This window comes from Nycticebus coucang, chromosome 9 (genome assembly GCF_027406575.1).
Source record: "Nycticebus coucang isolate mNycCou1 chromosome 9, mNycCou1.pri, whole genome shotgun sequence".
NCBI classification, from domain to species: Eukaryota; Metazoa; Chordata; class Mammalia; order Primates; family Lorisidae; genus Nycticebus; species Nycticebus coucang.
Genome location: NC_069788.1, coordinates 108244947 through 108265717, shown reverse-complemented (window position 1 = coordinate 108265717; position 20771 = coordinate 108244947). Strand labels below are relative to the sequence as shown.

Below are 20771 nucleotides of genomic sequence, written 5' to 3'. Positions count from 1 at the left end.
ATAAGATTGTCTACATAGAAAACTGAAAAAAATCAACAAACGAAAACTCCTAAAACTAATAAGCAATTGTAACCAGGTGGCAGCATACCAGGTTAATATGCAAAAGTCAATAGCTTTCCTATATATGTGCAAACAATGAACAACTAAAATTTGAAACACATCACCATTTACATTAAATTTCAAAAAATGAAATACATAGGTACAAAACTAACAACATATGTGTAAGATGTGTCTGAAGAAAACATAAAACTCTGATAAAAATATTAAAGAACATCTAAATGGAGAGATATTCCATGTTCATGGATAGGGAGACTCAATCTTGTCAAGATATCAGTTTTTTCCTAAGATGATCCATAGATTCAATGCAATCTTACTAAAAATTCTAAAAAATTGTTGTGTGGATATTGAAAAATTGATTTTAAAATTTATATAGAGAAGCAACTTATATTGAAGAACAAAGTTGGAGGACTGACATTATCTGACTTTAAGATTTACCATAAAACTACAACAATCAAGGCAGTGTGGTACTGATATAAGAATAGACAAATACATAAACAAAATTGAATAAAGATTCCAGAAATAAACTTACATAAATAAAGTGAACTGGTTTTCGACAAAGGAACAAAGGCAATTCAATGGTACAAAGGATAGTCTTACAAGAAATGGTGCTGAACAACTAGATATCAATATGGGGAAAGAATGAATCTGAACACAGACCTTACACCCTTTACAAATACTAACTCAAAAAGGATCATAGGCCTAAATGTAAGTGCAAAACTATAACACTCCCAGAAGATAGCATAGGAGAAAACCAAAATGACCATGGGTATGGCAATGACTTTTTAGATAAAACACTAAAGATAAGACTTTTTTTTTTTTCTTGGCCCTAGGGCATAGGTGGCCTTTATTTCCTCTCTCGGGGAAGGAAGGGCAGGGGAGCTTTCCTGGGCACAGCAGGCAACGGAAGGGGTGGTTGTAAGAGGTGGCTATGCCCCCAGAGGAGGGGGCTGGAAGGGCCTGACCACCTTTCAGAAGGGCTGGTCCTTGTCCGCTTCCTGGCACTTGTCTGCAGGGTGTGCGTGAGGGAGTCACCCCCACCTTGGGGTGGCAGCTCCTGCATCAACGCAGGCACAAGGAGGTATCTGCTGGTGTTTAAAATGAGGGAGGGAGGGCAGGTGCCCTGAGTTAGGGAGCAGCGGGCTAGGGTGGCCGATCCCACGCCAGACACCTCCCCAGTATGGTAACTTTCATAAGGCCTGGCTGGGGTGACTCTTCTTCAGAGAAGGGCCCCTGAGAGGCCCACAGGCAATGCTCCATCTGCTGGCTGCTCCTTTAAATGTCCATCTCAAACTGTGACTTTTCACTGCCCGTCCGTTCTCTTCTGGGCTGTTGCACAAGTGGTTCTGGCTGGCTTCCGTGGGGGGCTCTTCACTGGCAGGGCTGGTGACCCCAGGTATGGTGGGAAGATCCCTCGGGGGTGTTTTGGTTACAGGTGAGTTCCGACACTCCATAAGGAATTTCCGGTCATAGATGATCCTGGTACCTCCCGGGGTGGTGTTGTAGTCCCCTGGAGGGAGCTGCGCACTGTCACCGAGGACCACCCGGCGGGTGGTGGGGATGGACCGGCTCGGGGTCTGGCTGCAGCTGCTACCCCCGGACATGGTCTCCTGCTCAGCGCCCCCGCAGCCCTCTAAAGATAAAACTTTTTATATATAACACAACATCATGGTCCACGAAAGAGACAACTGATAGGCTGGACTTGGTCTTTTTCAGAGCAGAAGTTTCCAATTTTAACAATATCAAACTCTCTTCCTTGGTGCAACCTATGGAGGTGGCAGCCATCTCCTATCCAGCATCATGGCTGCCCTCAGACCCCTTGTGAAGCTGGAAAAAAGAGGACCAAGAAGTTTATCTAGCAGCAGTCAGACCCATACCTCAAAATGAAGTGTAACTGGCAGAAACCTAAAGGTACTGACAATAAGGTTCAGAGAAGATTCAAGGGCCAGATCTTGATGCTCAACATTGGTTAAGGGAACAAAAAAAAAAAAAACGAAGCTGGGCAGTGCCTGTGGCTCAGTGAGTAGGGCACCAGCCCCATATAACCAAGGTGGAGGGTTCAAACCCAGCCCTGGCCAAACTGCAACAAAAAAATAGCCAGGCGTTGTGGTAGGCACCTGTAGTCCCAGCTACTCTAGAGGCTGAGAGAATTGCCTAAGCCCAAGATCTGGAGGTTGCTGTGAGCTGTGACACTACAGCACTCTACCTAGGGCAACAAAGTGAGACTCGTCTCAAAAAAACAAAAACAAAAAAACAAAGCATATGCTGTCCAGTAGTTTCTGGAAGTTCCTTGTCCACAATGTCAAGGAGCTGGAAGTGCTGCTGATGTGCAACAAATCTTACTGCGCAGAGATTGCTCGCGTGTCCTCTAAGAACCACAAAGCCATTGTGGAAAGAGCAGTGCAGCTAGCCATCAGAGTCACCAGTTCCAATGCCAGGCTCTGCAGCAAAGAAAATGAATAGACAGCTTGTTTGCACATTTCATTTGTGTTTAAATAAAACCATAAAAACTGCAAAAAAAAAAAACCCCACAAAACAATATCAAGAGGATGAAAAGATAAGCCTCAAAATGGGAGAAAATAGTTGCAAAAAACACATCTGATAGAACACTGTTATCCAAAATATATGAAGAATTCTTAAAACTCAACAATAAGAAAATGAACAACTCTACTAAAAAATGGGCCAAAGACCTTAACAGACACTTCACCAAAAAAGATTTACAGACAGCAAATAAGCATATAAAAATAGGCTCCATGTTTTATGTCATCAGGGAAATGCAAATTAAAACATCGACATGCCACTACACACTTACTAGAATTGCCAAAACCTGGAACACTGACGACAGCAAACAATTGTGAGGATTTGGAGCAATAGGAACTCTCGTTCTTTGCTGATGGGAATGCAACTGGTACAGCCACTTTGGAAGACAAAACTAAACACATTCTTGCCATACAATTCAGCAATCGCACTCCTTGGTATTTCCCCAATTAAAATGAAAACTTTTGTCTCCACAAAAAACCTGCACATAGATGTTTATAGCAGCTTTATTCATAATTGCTAAAATTTGGAGGAAACCAAAGTGTCCTTCACTAGATGCATGGGCAAATTATGGTATATACAGACAATGGAATATTATTCAACACTAACAAGAAATGTGCCATCAAGATGCAAAAATACATGGAGGAAACTTAAATGCATATCACTAAGTGAAAGAAGCCAATCTGAAAAGAAGCCCATGCATACTGTCTAATTGTAACTATATAACATTTTAGAAAAGGCAAAACTACAGAGACAGTTAAAAAAAAATTAGTGATTGCCAGGAATTAGCGAAGAGGGATGGATGAATAGGCAGAGCAAATGGGATTTTTAGGCAGTGAAATTTTTCTGGAGGATACTGCAGTCGTGTATACATGTTACTATGCATCAAAACCTGTGGGATGGGGGTTGGGGCAGCCCCTATGGTTCAAAGGGGTAGGGCGCCGGCCCCATATGCTGGAGGTGGTGGGTTCAAACCCAGGGACCGGAGGTGGTAGGTTCAAAGCCAGCCCCGCCCAAAAACTGCAAAAAAAAAAAACAAAAAAACCCTGTGGGATGTACAAAGCCAAAGTGAACCCCAAAGTAAACTGGGGACTTTGATAATGAGTCAGTGTACATTGTATTGGTTTTTAAGTATGAAATGTCCCATTTCCTTAAGTACTAACTTTGACAATGAGTACTATGACATTTCATTTTGACACTTTTTTTTATTGTGATGGTACATGTTCCTTCTTTCAAATGCATATTTTGGCTTGTGATTATCTTTCAAAATTTTTTTAGAGCAATTTTTGTGCAATCATGGATAAATCAAAACTTTGTGTTATTTTTGGATATGAGTTCTGTCATGGAACTAGTGCAGCACAGACAGCTCAAAATATCAATGAAGTGTTTGAGAAGCATGTGGCTCATGAATGAACAGAACAAAGAAGGCTTAAGAAATTCCATTCTAGTGATATCAATCTTAAAAATGAGCCACGTGGGCAACCTGAGACCAAGGTGGATAACAAGGAGCTGAAAGCTGCAGTGGAAGCGAATCCATCCCAAACTCTGTGTGAATTAGCAGCAAGGTTCGACATTACTATTCCAACAGTATTAGACCATTTGTAACAAATAAGCAAGGTAAAGAAGGTGGGTAGATGGGTTCTGCATGAATTAAACAATCATCAGAGGAGAAATCATCTCAGAGCTTGCCTTTCTTTGCTGTCACAGCATAAAGGTGAGCTATTTCTACACTGTTACATGTAATGGAAAATGGATTCTTTTTGACAATCATAAGCATTCGACACAATGGTCAGATATAGATGACCATGTGCCTCATCTTATTAGCAATTCACAAAATGACACTACTACGCACCTGCCAGAATGGCAACAACTAAAATCCATTAATGCCATATATTGAAAAGGAAGTGGGATATCCATTGCTGGTAAAGGCATAAATCGATACAGTTTATACTTTGAGAAACACCTCAGCATTGACTAGGAAAGCTGAAAATCCACACCCCCCAGTGACCTCACATTTCACTCCTGGTCTGTAGAAACTCAAGTACACATGTACCAAGAATAGTGATACTCATTGGGAAAACTGCCTTAGCCTGTTTGTGCTGCTACAACAAAATACTATGGTCTAGGTAATATATAATAGAAATGTATTTCCTACAGTTCTGGAGGCTGAGAAGTCCAAGATCAAGGCACCATGAATTTCATTGTCTGGTGAGGGCTGCTCTCTGCTTCAAGATGGAATCTTGAAAGCCGTGCCCTGTGGGTTAGAGTTTACCTATGAGACACTGCCAGGGGTCAGGAATGTTCAGCTGTTTAGATATAGATCTATGGGTCAAATGCTGGAAAAGGCTCAAAGGTTAAAATTGCTTAAGGGTTAAGATATATATAGATTAGAGCATAGAATAGGGAAGTTAAAGCTTACCCCTGAGGTAATCTTATGATAATCTCTTCTGTCTCTTTCCATTGTTTCCTCAATTCACTGATGTTGCAAAATTTCTTTGTTTCTTACTATTTATAATTAACTTTGTATGTTCTGTATGTTTTGCTTAGATAAAAGACCCTTGAGGTTTTTGTTCAGGGCAGCACTTCCTTGCTACCACTTGGCATGTGAAGCTGCTTGCCTCTCAGAGCCTCATTGGTTATTTCTTTGAAAATAACTGAGTTCAAGAGTTTACTTTTCCTGCCATCTCTTTGCCCTTTCATCCCTAGGAGAAGAATGGACAACAATGCCCCATATGACAGAAAGTAGAAAGGCACAAAAGGCCGAAGGCTATGTAAAGCCCCTTTTATTAGAGTCTTGATCCCATTTGCAAGGGAGGAGCCTTCATGACCTAATCACCTATTAATGGCTTCTCTCTTACTACTGTTCCATTGAAGATTAAGTTTCAACATGAATTTTGGAGAAGACGAAAACATTCAAATCATAGCAGTAACTCACTAATAAATAACTAGAGATAACCCAAAAGTTCACCAACCAGGATTAGTTAATTTGTGGCATAATCAATGACAATGAATAAACAACTGCATACCACAAGATGGATGAATTATAAAAATATAACGTTGAGTAAAATAAGGCCAATCTGAAAGTATATGATATATACTCTGATTCTGTTAATGTATACTTAAAAAACAAACCAAAATAAACCATTTTTTTTTCTCGGTGGCAAAAGTACAAAGCAAAGCAAGGAAAGGTTGCCACAAAGTCAGGATGGTGTTGTGTCTGGGGAGTTGGAGAGGAAGGAGTGGACTGGGAGACAATACAGGGAAACCTCTGGTGATAGCATTCTATTTCGTGACTCAGTAGTGGTTACATCTATTTCCTTTATGATTATTCACTATACTGCAACTTTGTGTTTTGTCTATTTTTTCTGTATATGTATTATATTTCACAAAGTTAATAAAGGTTATAAAACAAATAAAAGCTTCATTGGTGAAACAGACACCAGCTCCCAGTGAAATGAGTATAACAGAGCTGATTTCAAGAGCCTGGACCTGGGGCCCTATAGAAGCAAACCTCACTTTGTAAGCCAGACAAAATCCAATAGGAAAGCCCTATTTTTGCCCCATGAGTATCAGCTTGAGGGAGCAAAGGGGTTCTGTGTATAGTGTCAATTAAATCATTGCAAGGACCCATGCGTTCTTTAATGACCCAATCCTGCAGGGCATCAGCTAGGCTCAAGATAGAATTGAAGTAAAGCTGTGCAGGCTTCAAGCCCCCTGATGTGTCTGAAAATGCTCAGTTCAGCTCCATCGCCGGTGAGAAAACGACACCAGAATTCCAGAGTCCTGGTGCAAACAATGATGCTTCCTTTGTGATGTCATTAGCAACTGCCTCTGACCTCACCCACCAGAAGTTTCTAATATTGATACGTGGTGCAAGCTGTTGGTGGTAGGTGATGATGACCTTCCACCAGTCATGAATTTACCTTCTTCCAGGAGAGAAGTAATAGCAAAAGAGACTGTTACTGGCTAAGACTACCTACCTGTTTGGGCCTTGGTGAGTGGGGCCCAGCCTGAAGCTAGGGATAAGAGGGGACAGGAAGATCAGGGCTGCCCCAGGAAAAGAGAGGCCAGGATTCTCTGTTTTGGAGGCCAAGTGATTAAAGGCCCCTGACTTTTCCACTCTGGCCCCATCAACCCGAGGAATGCCAGCTTCCAATGGGGCAGTGCTGTGTGCCTTAGACCTAAGCCCAAGGTCTTCTCTCTAGAAATCCACAGCCTCATGTCTGTTTTAGACAGAATACCTGGAAAAAATGGTTTTCCATACCAATCCATTGCCCCTCTACCTTCTGCACAAGAAATAAAGTTCCCTTCTATCTGGAAGAGCAGGTTAGAGTGTATGATAAAAGCCTGAGCTCCCCAAATAGACCCACTTTCTTAAAGAGGTTTTATTTGGCTCTTGGGGTTGGGGGATACCCTAGTATCAAGATCGTCACTTAAGTGTGAATAGTACCTTGGTTCTGCCTTGAAAATACTATCCCTGGGAGTGGCTAAGTTTATATTTTGGAACCTATAGCCTGTCACCTCCAGGCCCACTGCCCCTGCTCACCCCTTGCTTAACAGCTTCACCTAACACCGGGCCTTGGGCTGACGGGAACAATAGCATGTGGCTCTCCTGTCTCAGGACCTAAATCATTAGAGTCAAACTGATGAGAAATAGCAGTGATCACACCCACCTGACTCTTGTCTGGGCCTCTTGACTTTTCCCTCTCATTTTGAATTTTTCTGAATATCTCAAATGGGCAGTGTAGAAAAGCCATGTACAGTTGTGTAGGTTGTGCACAATTTTGCTTTTTTTCAATTACAACAATTCTACAATGAATATCCTTGTGAGTGTAGGTATCTAGGAATTCAGATGAGTGTTTCTGATGAAACGATTTCTAGAAAACAGGTACCAGTTCCCAGGGTCTTGGGACTATGGGCTCAATAGACTATGAAAGTTATGCCCCTGTGGTTCTTCACTGGGCTGGTTTTAGGACCCTCAGTTTCACCAATCAATACAAGAAGGTCCCCAACTTACAACAATTTGTCTTAATGATTTTTTTTTTAATTTACCATGGTGTGAAAACAATATGCATTCAATAGAAAACATGCTTCAAGCTTCAAGTATCCATATGACCATTATGTTTTTCAATTTCAGTATATTACTCAATAAATTACACAATAGTCAACACTTTATTACAAAATAGGCTTTGTGTTGGATGATTTTGCCCAACTGTAGGCCAATGTAAGTGTTCCAAACACATTTAAGGATGGCGAGGCTAAGTTAGGATGGTTGACAGGTTAGGTGTATTAAACACATTTTCCACTTAAGATATTTTCAATTTATGGTGGTTTTTTTGGGATGGACACCATCTTAAGTCAAGGAGCATCTATATTTTTTTCTTCTTCCTCCCCTTCCTCTCCTTCCCTTCCTCTTCTTCCTCTTCTTCTTCTTCTTCTTTTGTCATCACTCTGGGTAGAGTGCCATGGCATCATACCTCACAGCAACCTCAAACTCCTGGGTTCTAGCAATCTTCTTGCCTCAGTCTCCCGAGTATCTAGGACTATAGGCACCCACATGATGCCCAGATAGTATTTCTGTCTTTAATAGAAATGAGTTCTTGCTCTTACTTGGGCTGGTCTCTAACTCCTGAGCTTGAGCAATCCACCCACCTCAGCCTCCCAAAGTGCTAGGATTACAGGTGTGAGCCACCATGCCCAGCCTGAGCATCAGTTAGTGGGACTCTTCCTAAGCGCTGCCATCTAAGGTAACACATATTTCACCCCCTCGGCCATTAAAAGGTATTTATTGAGCCAGGGTACTTAAATACTAGAAATAAAAGGAAAAAGAAGATACAATACAGACTTAAAAGGATTTATAATCTAGTGAGGGAGAAGGTAGATATATACAAATGAATCAAAATCTCTGCTTTCCAGTTCTTGAGGAAAGGTGCAATTTTGGATGACTGAGTTTTCTGGATACCGAACTTTTCTCTATCATACAAACTTTATTTTAATAATTATTTTTAATTCTTTTTTATATTTCAGATTAATAGGGTACAAACGATAAGGTTACAATGTTTGCATTTGTTAGGTAAAGTCCCTGTTGTAGTGTCCTGTACCCAGGAGGTGTGCCATATACACTTTAGGCAGGGGAGCACACCAATATCCCTTCCTCCTCCTCTCCGCCCCCGTTCCACTCCCCCCAACTTGAATTGAATTGAGTTTTCTTCCATTTTTTTTTTTTTTGAGACAGAGTCTCACTATGTCACCCTCAGTTGAGTGCTGTTGTATCACAGCTCACAGCAACCTCAGACTCTTGGGCTTAAGTGATTTTCTTGCCTCAGCCACCCAAGTAGCTGGGACTACAGGTGCCCGCCACAATGCCTGCCTATTTTTTGGTTGCAGCTGTTACTGGTGTTTGGCAGGCCCTTTGAACCTACACCAGATTCAAACCCGCCAACTCTGGTGTATGTGACTGGCGCTCTAGCCACTGAGCTACAAGCACCAAGCCTAATTGCCTTCCTTTTAAAATAAAATATTTGTTCAATGACTTAACCTTCTCCCAATGATACAGGATTTTTCTGAGCATATTTCCACGACCACCCTACACTACAATAACACCTTCAAGGCTTATTGGAAAGACCCTGTGTTAAATGACTCCAAACTTCTGAATTTGTTATACAGTTGATCTCTCTCTTCTCTTGCTCTTAAATTTTATTGTTTTTACTGTATTTGCTTTCTAATAAGTCCTTTCTCCTTTTAATGTGCTCCTGCCCTTCCACTGTGGGGTTGAAAATCAGGAAACAAGGTTTATCCTTTAGGCTATTGGTTCAGCTACTATAAAAGAGACCAAACATAGTGACTTTACAAGGTTTATTGTTCTCCCATGGAAAAGTTGGAGGTGGTCAGCATTCTAGAGTACTTCTTCAGGTCATCATGTGACTCAAGTTACTTGGTGAACCCCAGGGAGTTGTCCTGGTCAGCATCAAGAAAGCTGGCCACTCCCTGATCCATCTTCACAAAGGAGAAAGAGGAAGTGGAGAGAGGCAGCTTCCCTTTAAGGATGTGGCCCAGAAATTAAACACTGCATACACTCACATCCCACTGGCTAGGACTTAGTTAGTAGCTGCATCTGACTGCAAGAGGGGCTGTGATATAACTAGTAGTTTCTAGCTAGGGTAGGTAGTCATGAATCCAGGTTTAACCTTAGGATTGCTACTGCAAAAAAAGCGAGGGAAAGAAAGGCTATAGAGGACCCTTAGCGGTCCACCACACCAAATCTGCTAGAATTATGTGTGGGGTAAATGAAGTTGGACTCTAACTGAAGGCATGAGTGCTCTTCTGCAGAAAAATCATCTGACATTGTGAGACAGTTCCTTCTGTCTGAGTTGCTCAGAGTTCTTTTGTTTCACTTATATTGTTCTGGTTTAGCTTCCCAGATAAGACATTGGAGGTTAACAATGCAGAGTGGACAATCCAGGCCAAAAGCACTTTCATCTCACTCCACACGTGTGAGAGCATAAAGTGTTCAGAAGGGCCTTTCCTTCAAAAGCCTCATTTCTTCATCCCCATATGCCTTTACTGGAACCTTCTAGAAGCCTGACATCTAGGTGGGTGGTGTCGAGTTGGCTGGGACACCGGAGTCAGCTCTTTCACCACTGACAAACCCACCTGACCGTTCTGTAGGTGGTTCTTCCTCTTTTTTTATCGTAGGTCCTCAATGCATATCAGGGCTGTCTTCCAGGAGCTGGGGTGGGTTAGACGTGGACTTGACAACAGCTTCTGTGACAAGAAAGCAAAGACAGGACAAACTGCTTTTGTCCAGGTTTGATTCTCTCCCACCAGACTGAATAATACCACAATCATAACAACAGCAACAAATAATATTTACAGAGTATTTACTTTGTATACAATATTTCATTTAACCCTGGTAACCACCCTTTAAGGTTATTATTATTTCCTCCATTTCACATATGCAAAAATATGAAACTCAGAGAGGTTAAGTCCTATATTTAGGAGGCCTGGCTGGAACTCAGATCCAGGCAGGTAGAGTCCCTAAACCTATTCTTGTGTTTATCTGGTGTGTCTTTGTACCAACCAGCCCCTCCTGGAAGACAGTAGTGAAAATACTAGGGCAGAGATGCCTCAGACTCTGACTAGCCCAGCACTCTCAGGATTTACAGATCAGAAAGAACAACAAAGCCAGAGAGATAAAGCAGCTACCCAGGACTCCACACCATCATAAGAGCTGAGTCAGAGCTAGAACCCAGACCCCAATGCCCTGCTGCCACTGCACAATATATACAGGGTCAAATGCCTTCCTGTTCAGGAATGAATAAATAAATGAGTGAGTGGGTGAGTCAGAGGATAGATCTTGATAGAACCTGTCTAGTGCTCATCCTTGATTTATCACGCAGTGGCTGGGTCAGAAGAACCAGGGTGTGGAGTGATGGGTGGTGGCAGATGCGTGGCAGGAGAAGACATAACCAGCCTGGCAGGGCTGCGTGGAGGAAGGTGCTGTGCAGCTGGTTATGGAGGAATTGGCCCATAGCTACCCTTTGGCCCCTTCCTCTATTGGCTCATGACCTTGTATTCAGTTCTTCCTCTATGGCTTCTTCTATTAGCTATTTATTGTGCTGCAAGTGCTGCATATTAATATCTATTAAATAATTGTACTTGACCCTGCCGGGGAGAGAGAAACCGTTTACTACTGTCCCTTACTGACCTTTGGGGATTTGAACACTAGGTCAAAATCAGTGCCAGGACTTTGATGAAACTCTGAGATCCGCAGGAGTGTGGCTTACTGCAAACTGGAAATGACCCAGCTCCAACTCCCTTGGGCGGTGGCCAATTTGTAGATCTTTCCGGCTGGGGGTGGGGGCGGGAAACCTAGGTACCAACTGGGTACCAGCCACTGCTGGTGCCAGGAGCTGGTCCTCTGGTGGGGCAGAGCACTACCTTCATGGGGTTGTGTGTCTTTTCTTGCTTCTGGCTGGGGGATTTGGGAAGACTTAGAAAGGGACGGTGCCATAGAGGAGACCTTGGGAGTGGCGGGCAGGTGCGCAAGGAAGGCACCAAGACCTAGAGCATCAGTGAGAGATGCAACCAACTGCAGCAAGGGACCAGCGGCCTTGTGCGTTTGAGATTGTAATTTGCAGATGGTCCCTAGTAGCGACAAGATCTCTGAGGCGGAGCCTGGGTCTCCGCATTTGATAATCCAGCCTGGGTTCCCCGCGGGTCAGAGCGGCCTTGGGGCGGGGCCAAGGTTGGCTCCTGCTAGGGAGGAGCTGGGATGCTGCTCCCGCGGTGATACGGAGGGGAATTTGCTGACAGTCCCTTGCCAGGTGGGGCTGGCTCCACCAGGCTGGCGAGGAGGACCGGCAGGCAGTCTCCTCCCAGGTAGGAGCGTGTAGCCTGTCACTGCACCCTGGCGGCCTGAGCTCCTTACCTGGGGCTGGGGTCCTGGCGCTGAGGGCGCAGATGTGGTGAGCACGCGGGTGGTGATGGGGCGCAGAACCCGGGTCCTGGGGTGCCGGACGGGGAAGGATGCCGGCTTCTGTGCCTTCCCAGACCTCGGATTGGAAGGGATGGGGGTGGGGGAGATTGCGCCACAGTGCCTTGCCACGCTCGCTGTCCCCAGTATGTACCCAGGGAGGGGTGGACTGAGCCGCCCACCGGGGAGGGCGTGGCTTAGTAGACCTGTCTTCACCGGGTGGGGGAGGCTGGAGGAGTGCAGGAGGATTGCCTAGGTGGTCCCTGCCTCCTGCCAGACAGCCAGGGGGAGTTACCACCGGGGCTACCCACCCCCACCCCAAGGATTGGGGGGGGCCTCTGCCGCCCACTCACTGGGTCGGTTGGGAGGGAGCAGTCTATTCCGCCTTTAAGGGTTATGGCAACGTCACTGCTGCCTCACTGCTGCGCTGCTGCCCGGCAAGCTGTGCTCCTGGGCCCTCCGGGCAGAGGATGCCATCTTTCCCCCACGTGCTTCCAAAGAAAAGCTCTTGCCTCCAGCTTTACCTTGGCCTTGAAAGAGAAACATTGAGTTTAGATGAAAGCCCTGGGGGAAACTGAGGCCCAAGGGTGCTGTGGCTTGAGCAAGATCATTTAGCAGGTCCTACAGAGCTGGCCTTCCAGGCATCGCCTTAGCTTGAGGCTGTCTGGAAGGGCAGGGACCCTTCTTGCTTTCCAATCTGGTCCAATCTGACCCCCTCACACACACCTCAGGAACTCTTCATCCCTGAGGATGCAGGGAATTAGGACTTCTGCATGTGGCTTCAGCGTGTTATGGGTGTGAACCTCGCAGGGATCAGAATTGTCTGGGGACAGGAGAAAATTTGCTCATGAAAAATGTTCATCTGAGCAGAGCAGCCAGAGGCTGTGCTGTCCTCGTGGGTCCAGGAAGAGAATGATTTGTCTTTGGGAAGAGGAAGGCCCTGGGGGCAGCCCAGTGCCCAGCTTCAGCCCCTGTACCAGCCTTGAAGGAGGCCAAGTGAAAGTTCCCCGGCTGTCATGGGGAGGGAGGTGCTGAAGGGAACAAAGAGAAGGACTTTCTCCTTTAATGGCCTGTGACACTCTAGAAAGAAGGGTCTGGGGAACATGTCGGTGGGTGTGCCTGTTCTCAGCCTCACCCTCTGTGTTATGTTGTATCTTGTTCTCTCTCTGACTCCTGTACCCCTGGAGAACTGGATGACATTTGGTCTGTTGCCCTTAGAAGTGAACTTTTCCTGAATTCACCCTGTCCTCTTCCTCCCCAGGGCAGATGCCTTTCTCTGGAGGGAAATCAAAGCAGAAAGAGAGCCTATAGTATTTTAGAGCTGGAGCCGGCTGTTTTCATTGTGCACAAGAGGAAATGAGGCACAGAGGGGCAGCAAGTTGCTCCAGGTCACCTACCTACGTGTAGATCTCATCACAACACCCCCCCCCCCCCGCCCCAGCCATCTCAGGGCAGACTGAAAGGGCCTTTTCTTCTCACCTCCTGGCTCCGCAAAGCCCCAGTCCCGGCAAGGTGAGGCTGTGCGTGCCTCTTGACAGGTGTCAGGGACATTTTCTTTTCCTTTAAGATATGTTTTCTAGTTACTTGGAAAGGAAGCATCTTGAAGAGGGGAAGTGAAGTTATTTGGTGACCTTCCCATCAAACCCTCATAGGGGATATACAATTTCTCTGGGCCTGTCAGAGCCCAAGAGCAGATGTCCCTCCTATCCTAGTGCCAGTAGCCGTGACCATAGCCAGGGAGCAAGGACCCATAGTACAGGCACAGCGTCTCAGGAGGAAAGGTTCGACCAGCACATTATTCCATGTGAAAGGAGTTACTCCATGCCTAGTCCCTGAGTTGATCTTTTCAGGACACCCTATGAGTATAGAGCCCCTGAAGCCAGCTCTGGTGACTTCACAGCATGCCCTGGGTCTGCATGACGATCACCAGGAATTGCTGGGGGGACCTATGGGGAGGCATGAGGCTCCTAGTAAGCCAGATGGGAGCCAGCTGCTTGTGGAGGGGCAATGCAGTCCATAGAGGAGAGGACCCACCATATTAGTGTCACCAGCTCCTCTGCTGGGGTCCCCGTGGTCCCAAGAAGCTGGTGGCATGTGTTCCTCCTGGCTAGCAGAGGCAGGCTCAGGCCTCAAAGAGGCCCCTGGGTCATGGAAGGAGAACCAGACTTACAGAGCAGAGGACCTGGTTCTGGATCAAGGGCCCCTATTGCTTGGCACTCTGCCCTCAGTTTCCCTACCTGACAGCTGGATGCAAAAACACCTTCTCCAGATGGATGGGAGGGCCTTGGAAACTTGCCAAGTGTTTATTACAGAGGAGAAGTGTTACTCCTGGAGACTCTGGTCCAGATTGAAGCCCATCTGTTTCCTGCCTCAATAGGGGGAAAATGGTTGTTCTCCGACCGGAGGACACCCTTTCCCATTGTGACTAGGGCACCATTCTAGGTTTGGAAGGCAGGCCAGCCTTCCCCAACCCACTTCACATTGTGTTTTGGCCCCCGAGGAGTTCTTTCTCCCCATCCCCAGCTATAATATTTGGCATATTTAACAGGATTTTTGCCCCGTTAAATGCTGGTGTGTGTCCTCCCCACTTAACTCTAGAATCACATGGACTCTCTGCTCCGATTCTTCCTGAAAAGTGGCTGGTGGAGAAACCATAAAGATAATGGGTGTAAAGTGCTGAGCACTCTTTGCACAGTGTCCAGTTTGCAGGAATCCACATGGCATTCAGGCCAGGGGCAGGCTCACACTGGGGAAGCTATAATCAAAGTGCTTAGGGAAAGTGCTCAGCTTCCAGTGAGATCAGCAGCTTTTAGTGCCCTGTTTTGCCTGAGGTGGGGCCATGGTGCTCTCTCCTCTTCCCTCTCCTGGGAGAGCAGAGAGAGCAGTGGTTTTTGCAGTTTACTCACAGTCAACATGGGTGGTGTAAATGGAACTCCACATTCTTGTCCAAGAGTTGGCTGGTGCAACTTGTGCAAAGTAGCATTGCAGGAGGAGCTGAGATGGAACGTGGGCAGCTCTTGAAGTATGATGGATCCTTGTTCTAGATCTGTCTGGATTGCTCAGGGCCAACCGAGGGTGGCTCTTAAGAAGAGCAACCTGGAGCCAGAACTCCATGTTCTGTGTTTCTAGGGCAGGATATACACCCAAGCTCCGCGTTCCTTGCCAGCACCCTTGGGGCTGGGGCTAAGACGTGCAGAGGAGGGCAGGAGGGGTGGGGGAGGCCCACTGTCACCTCTGGCATCCTCCTGGTCATTAGTAACATTCCCAAAAAGGAAACTGAAGTAAGGACTCACTTAGGAAACCAGGACCAAGACCCTCGTGTCCTGGGATCCCACTGCCTGCTTTCCCACTTTTTCACGCTACTGTTTCACAAGGGCACCCACAAGATGAGATGGGAAAAGCCAGGCTGGGGCAGGTGAGCTATGACCCAGCCCTGTGCCTACAGGCCTTTGTTCCTGCCAAGTCAGGGCTTCTGGTATCCTCAGAGGATCAGAGGCAGACAGGGCAGCTGCTTCCAGTGGGAATTCAAGCTGTCCCCTCCCCATTCCTGAGTGGCCTGGCCAAGGAAGTTCCTGGAAATGGGAGCCTCCTCTCTCTGGCTGAATCTTCTCATAATCTTTCCCAGCCAGGGGACTGGCCTCAGGCCATGGGGTCCCAGTAAAAGAGCAAGGGACTTCAAAGTCTTTGCAGATACAGGTGAGCAGGATATGACTGTTAATTGGGGTTTTGATGTTGTATCCTCATTGCCTTGGGGCATCTGCGGGGGCTCTCACCAGGTCTCTGTGGGGAGATCAGCTGTATTTTGATGGGGAACATGGAGTGTGCAGGACCATCATACATGGACCCACTCCTGGGGGCCCTTGGGGGTGGGATTCCCACAAGAGGTATGGGAGAAAGCATTTCTTGGTGACTGAGTCCCCTTCCTACCATTGGGTTGTCCTTTTCGCCTTCTGAGTGGCCGCTGCCCAGGGATCTCTGGGGTGGCTGGCCATACTTTGGCAGTAGCAAACAATTCCCCCAAATGGCTGCCCAACAATGTCACCTGCTCCAGGCACTGTTAGGGCTGAGCCATTCCCAGGACCTGGCAGAGGGAGATCTTCTCAGAAGCAGAGTGGGTGTGGAGGTGTGTGTGGGAGGGGCAGGAATGTCCTTCAGGGTAATGAACAAGCTGTTGCTGGACTGGGAACCCCTTCTCAGCTGGGGCTTCAAATGCCCAGGCCTATAAACTAAGCCTGGCTTGGGGAGACCTTCTCAGGCATCTGAAGGCCAACAACCTCAAAGGTGAGACAGTCCGAGATCCTGGAGCCACTCATGTCACTTGTCTTACTTTTTTTTTTCGCCATTACCTTTTATCTTCTCTATATCTTGGGAGAGAGGTTAAAGCAGGTGTGAGTAGCCCAGCTGTCAGATGAGAAAGTCGAGGCTCAGAAGTTGTGTTAGCCATAACCCCACTCACACACAGAAGCAGCAGAACTCACACTGGGCCGTGGCTGACCTGCATCCAGGGATGTCATTTGGCAGCTGCCTTCATAAGCACGGTGGACACAGCCCAAGCTCACCCTCCTATTGCTGCGGCTGGTGGTTTTGCTGAAGTTGCTTAAGGCAAAAGGACTTGGAAGTGAAGGTTGTGCATTTCACCCCTTCCCCTGCACTTGGCAGGGTGCCCAGAGCTGGGATCTGTGCTGAAGGACAGCTCCTGTCACATGAACAGGGAGCACAGAAAGATAGCATTCCCATCCCACCCCACGCCTGCGTTCAGAGATGCTGATCTGAAAGAAGCAGAGGCAGGGGACTCAGGTCAGCCGGCCAGGCCCGCCACAGGAAGGGGCACCTTGGGGCCCTGGCCCAGGCATGGGCAACGTGTAAGATCCTGGCAGAGTGGAGGACTAGAAGGCGCTGCCATCCCAGTGCTCTCCTGAGGGCCTGGGGAGGCCAGAGCAGCCCTGATCTTTCCCCAGAGACAGAGGAGGGAAGAGGTGTGGCAGAGCAGGCTCACTGAGCCAGGCCTGATTCCCAGGGCAGGCATCCCAGACTTTGAGCTCTTCTCTGACCCAGAACCTGCCATCAAAGACTCATCCTAAGTTAAGCTTTCTGGTAATGTTCCTTCCCACACTGTGGCCTTACTAGAAGGTCTTCGTGTGCAGGAGGCGGGGACGTGTCAGATCACCTTGCAGTTTTTACAAAATACTCATGCCCAGCTTTCTGCCCCGACTCACCCCAACTTGGCTAAGAGCGGTTGCCCTGGAAAATCAGACATTGCTCTGGACCATCTGCTCCTACCCCTGTTTTTGTCATCATCTCCATCCTTATCTGTTCAGTCTCTCAGTCCTAAAGCCCAACTCAAACGCCACCTCCTCCATGAAGCCCTCCCTGGACCTCAGCCAGAGAAGATCTCAGAAGCCTTTCATGGACTTATCACATTATTTGAGGATGTCTCCTCTGCCAGACAGTGAGCTCATCCTTTCATTATTCAAGTGTTCATTGAGTGCCAGTCATACATATGTTCTCTGGTAATTCATGGGGAAGCGGGTAGGTAAGCATGGAAACAGCTTGAGAATAATAATAATATTCTGTGATTATGGCAGTACAAAGCTCCAGGGGACATTCTGGCCAGGGCTGATGAAGCTGAAAGTGCACACAGTTTATGACCAAGAGTTTCACATCCAGGTATATCATTACCTAGAGAAAGTTATATGTGCACATAAGCAGACATTTCCAAGGGTGTCCAGGACAGCAATGCTTGAAGTGCAAAAAAAGAGGTCTTGACCTCAATATCTGTGATAATAATGATGAAAACTTGTGATATTATGTAGCAAATTATGTATATTTGGAGAATTTTATTTCATATAAATTATATCTTAATAGACCTGATCTCTCCATATACATATATATATACACACACATACATAAACATCGTCTATTAACATGAACAAATCTCAAAAACAGTTTTGCAAAAAGAAAGAAATTGCAGAATAAATTCCATTAGTGAAAATTTAATTTTCATAAAAATCACAAAGTAGTCCCAGCTGTGATTTATGAATTTATTGATTTCTGTTGCAATACCTGCCAAGTTCATGCCTCTGGTGCCTCTGAGAAGAGAGGTAATGGGGGTTGAAAGGGGAAAGGAGGGATGGCTAGCTTATCCCTAGTACTTCCTTCAACTAAGAAGATCTGAAGCAAAAATGGGAGGGTGTTAACATTTGTGGATTCAGTTGGTTTTATTCTTTTGCCTTTTTGTGTTTAAATTAGTTTTTCAAAATTAAAAAAAAATAGTCATCTGGGGTCTGAGGAAAGGTACTGACTTCTCCTTGGGAAGTCAGGACAGGGTCCAAGAGGAGATGACGGTTGGGTGTTGAAGGAAGGGGGGCATTTGGGGGAAGCTGGAAAAAAGAGGTGCAGGGTGTTTGAGCCCAGGAAGTATATGGGCAGGCTCTTTGCACTTTTGAAATATTTGTTGAATGACTTGTGTTTATCAAGCTGTCCTCAAATGCCTTCTCTCCCCTTCCTTAATTCTCCTCTATTTCTGGGTTGTGTACATAGTAAATAGGGTCATAGAGGAAAAGCATATGTCATTTGATGATTTTTTTTTGAAGAATAGATATTCTAAAAAAAAAAAAAAAAAGAATAGATACTCTGACAGGGGTGGAAGAGGAAAGAGGCCAATATAAAAAATTAAGTATTAAAATAGAGAAATAGCCATTGATACAGAAAAGTAGAATTTTTAGAGGATGCTCTGTTTGACCATATGCAAATTGAGTTGAAAACCAGCTAAATCTGAGAATTTTCTGGGAAAACATAAATCATCAGTTGGACCCCAGAAGAACTAGAAAACCACACTAGACCAATAATCATGGAATAAACTGAGTTTTCATACAATTCTTATCAAAAGAAATTTTTTTAAATTCAGGTTTAGAAAGCTCCTAATTTCTATCAAACCTCCAAGGAACAGATAATTTAAATGTTATTTAAAATGCACACTATACCAGATCACAGAGAAGAAAATATTCCAAATTATTCTAGGAAACCAGCACAACATGATACCAAAACTTGACAAAGAGGGCACAAAAAAGGGAAAATGACTAAAAAATCTGGTGTATGAATGTTGGTGCAAAATTCATAAATTAAATAGCAATAAATAAAATCACCCAGCATTATATAAAAAAAAATGAATATATCAGTGGCTCGGCGCCTGTGGCTCAAGCGGCTAAGGCACCAGCTACATACACCTGAGCTGGCAGGTTCAAATCCCGAGCCCACGGCTGCAACCAAAAAAAAGAATATATCACAAGCCAGTGGGGCCCTATTAAAAAAAAATACAGATTCAATACTAGAAAAACTATTACTGTAAATGAACAAACTAATAGTTCAAAAGAAATGAAAAAATCCTATAAGTAACTCCATAAGTGCTAAAAAAAATCCCTAGAATACATTTGATAAAATTCTACATGTGTCCCTGATTTTAACTCTTTTTTAAATAGGAATAGATGGATAATGCTTAGTATGATCATGTGTGCATATGAGCGTGGGTATAACGACATAAACTCATACAAGGAAAGAATGATCACCATTAGATCACCTAATTCTTTACCACTGTTATAGAAGTAGAAGCCAATAAAATTTTGAAAATCGAAATGAACTCATGAAAATCATAGATAGGATTGACTACCTGGAGAAAAAAGAACAAGACTGTCAACTGAAACAACTACTAGAAATAATAAAAGAATGTACTAAGATGACTGGTAGTAAATATTAGAAATAAAAATGTGTACCTTCTCTCTAGGTAAACATTAGCCTCTTTTAACAGGCGCAGCTCTCGTTACTGTTATTCACTCCTGGCTCCCTATACTTGGAACAGGGCCTGATAGACATTTGCCAAATGATGTTATAGATCAAAGTACATTTAATATGCAGTATTAATGACAGTGATTGCCAACATGTAGTAGTTCCCATGTGTGGGCACTGTCCTACACCCTTTACCTGTGGCCTAACATGTGGTCTATCCTGGAGAATGTTCCATGTGCTCTTGAGAAAAATATATACCCCGCTGCTGTTTGGTGCAGTGTTTTGTAGGTCCACTTGCTCTACCAAGTTGTTCAAATCCTCTGTTTCCTTATTGACCTTCTGTCTGGCTGTTATCCATTATTGAAAGTGGAGTATTGGAATCTCTTACAATTATTGAGTTGCTGTCTATTTCTCCTTTCATTTCTGTCAATATTTGTTTCAGATATTTGGGTGCTCAGCTAGGTGTATATACAGAGGGTACCAAAAAATATATACATATTTTAAGAAGGGAAAAAGCTGTATTAAAATCATAATACTTGACTTCTACAATTACAAGAGATACAATATACAAGATAACCCATGTTATCAGTGTATTTAGAGAATTACAATTTTAATAGTTTTTTCCTTTCTTAAAATGTATATATATTATTTTGGCACCCTCTGTATATTGATGATTGTTGTATCTTCCTGGCAGATTGGCCCTTCCTCATTACATAAAGTCCTTCTTTATCTCTTCTGGCATTTTTTAACTTATATAAATATAGCTATCCCTGCTGTCTGGTGGTAGCCATTTGCATGGAATATATTTTTTCATCCTTTCACTTTCAACCTGCAGGTGCCTTAAAATTGAGGTGCACTTCTTTTTTTCTTTTGAGACAGAGTCTCACTTTGTTGCCTTTGGTAGAGTGCCGTGGCATCA

General features: G+C 44.9%; 1 protein-coding gene and 1 pseudogene across 5 annotated transcripts in view; one reads left to right on the top strand and one right to left on the bottom strand.

The window, feature by feature from the left end:
• TMEM63C (transmembrane protein 63C) overlaps positions 1-20771 on the top strand; it is a 117903-nt gene that overhangs the window by 45071 nt on the left and 52061 nt on the right. The window contains exon 1 of one of the 5 annotated variants that reach the window (XM_053601794.1): positions 11837-11976. The exons of 3 other annotated variants lie outside the window; for them this stretch is intronic. The gene's annotated coding sequence lies outside the window, so the exon portion shown is untranslated. Of the gene's footprint in view, positions 1-11836; positions 12063-20771 lie in introns of those variants that run through there. One more of the 5 variants, XM_053601793.1, reaches the window with a different exon arrangement.
• On the bottom strand, positions 1333-1661 carry LOC128593641 (eukaryotic translation initiation factor 4E-binding protein 1-like; annotated as a pseudogene).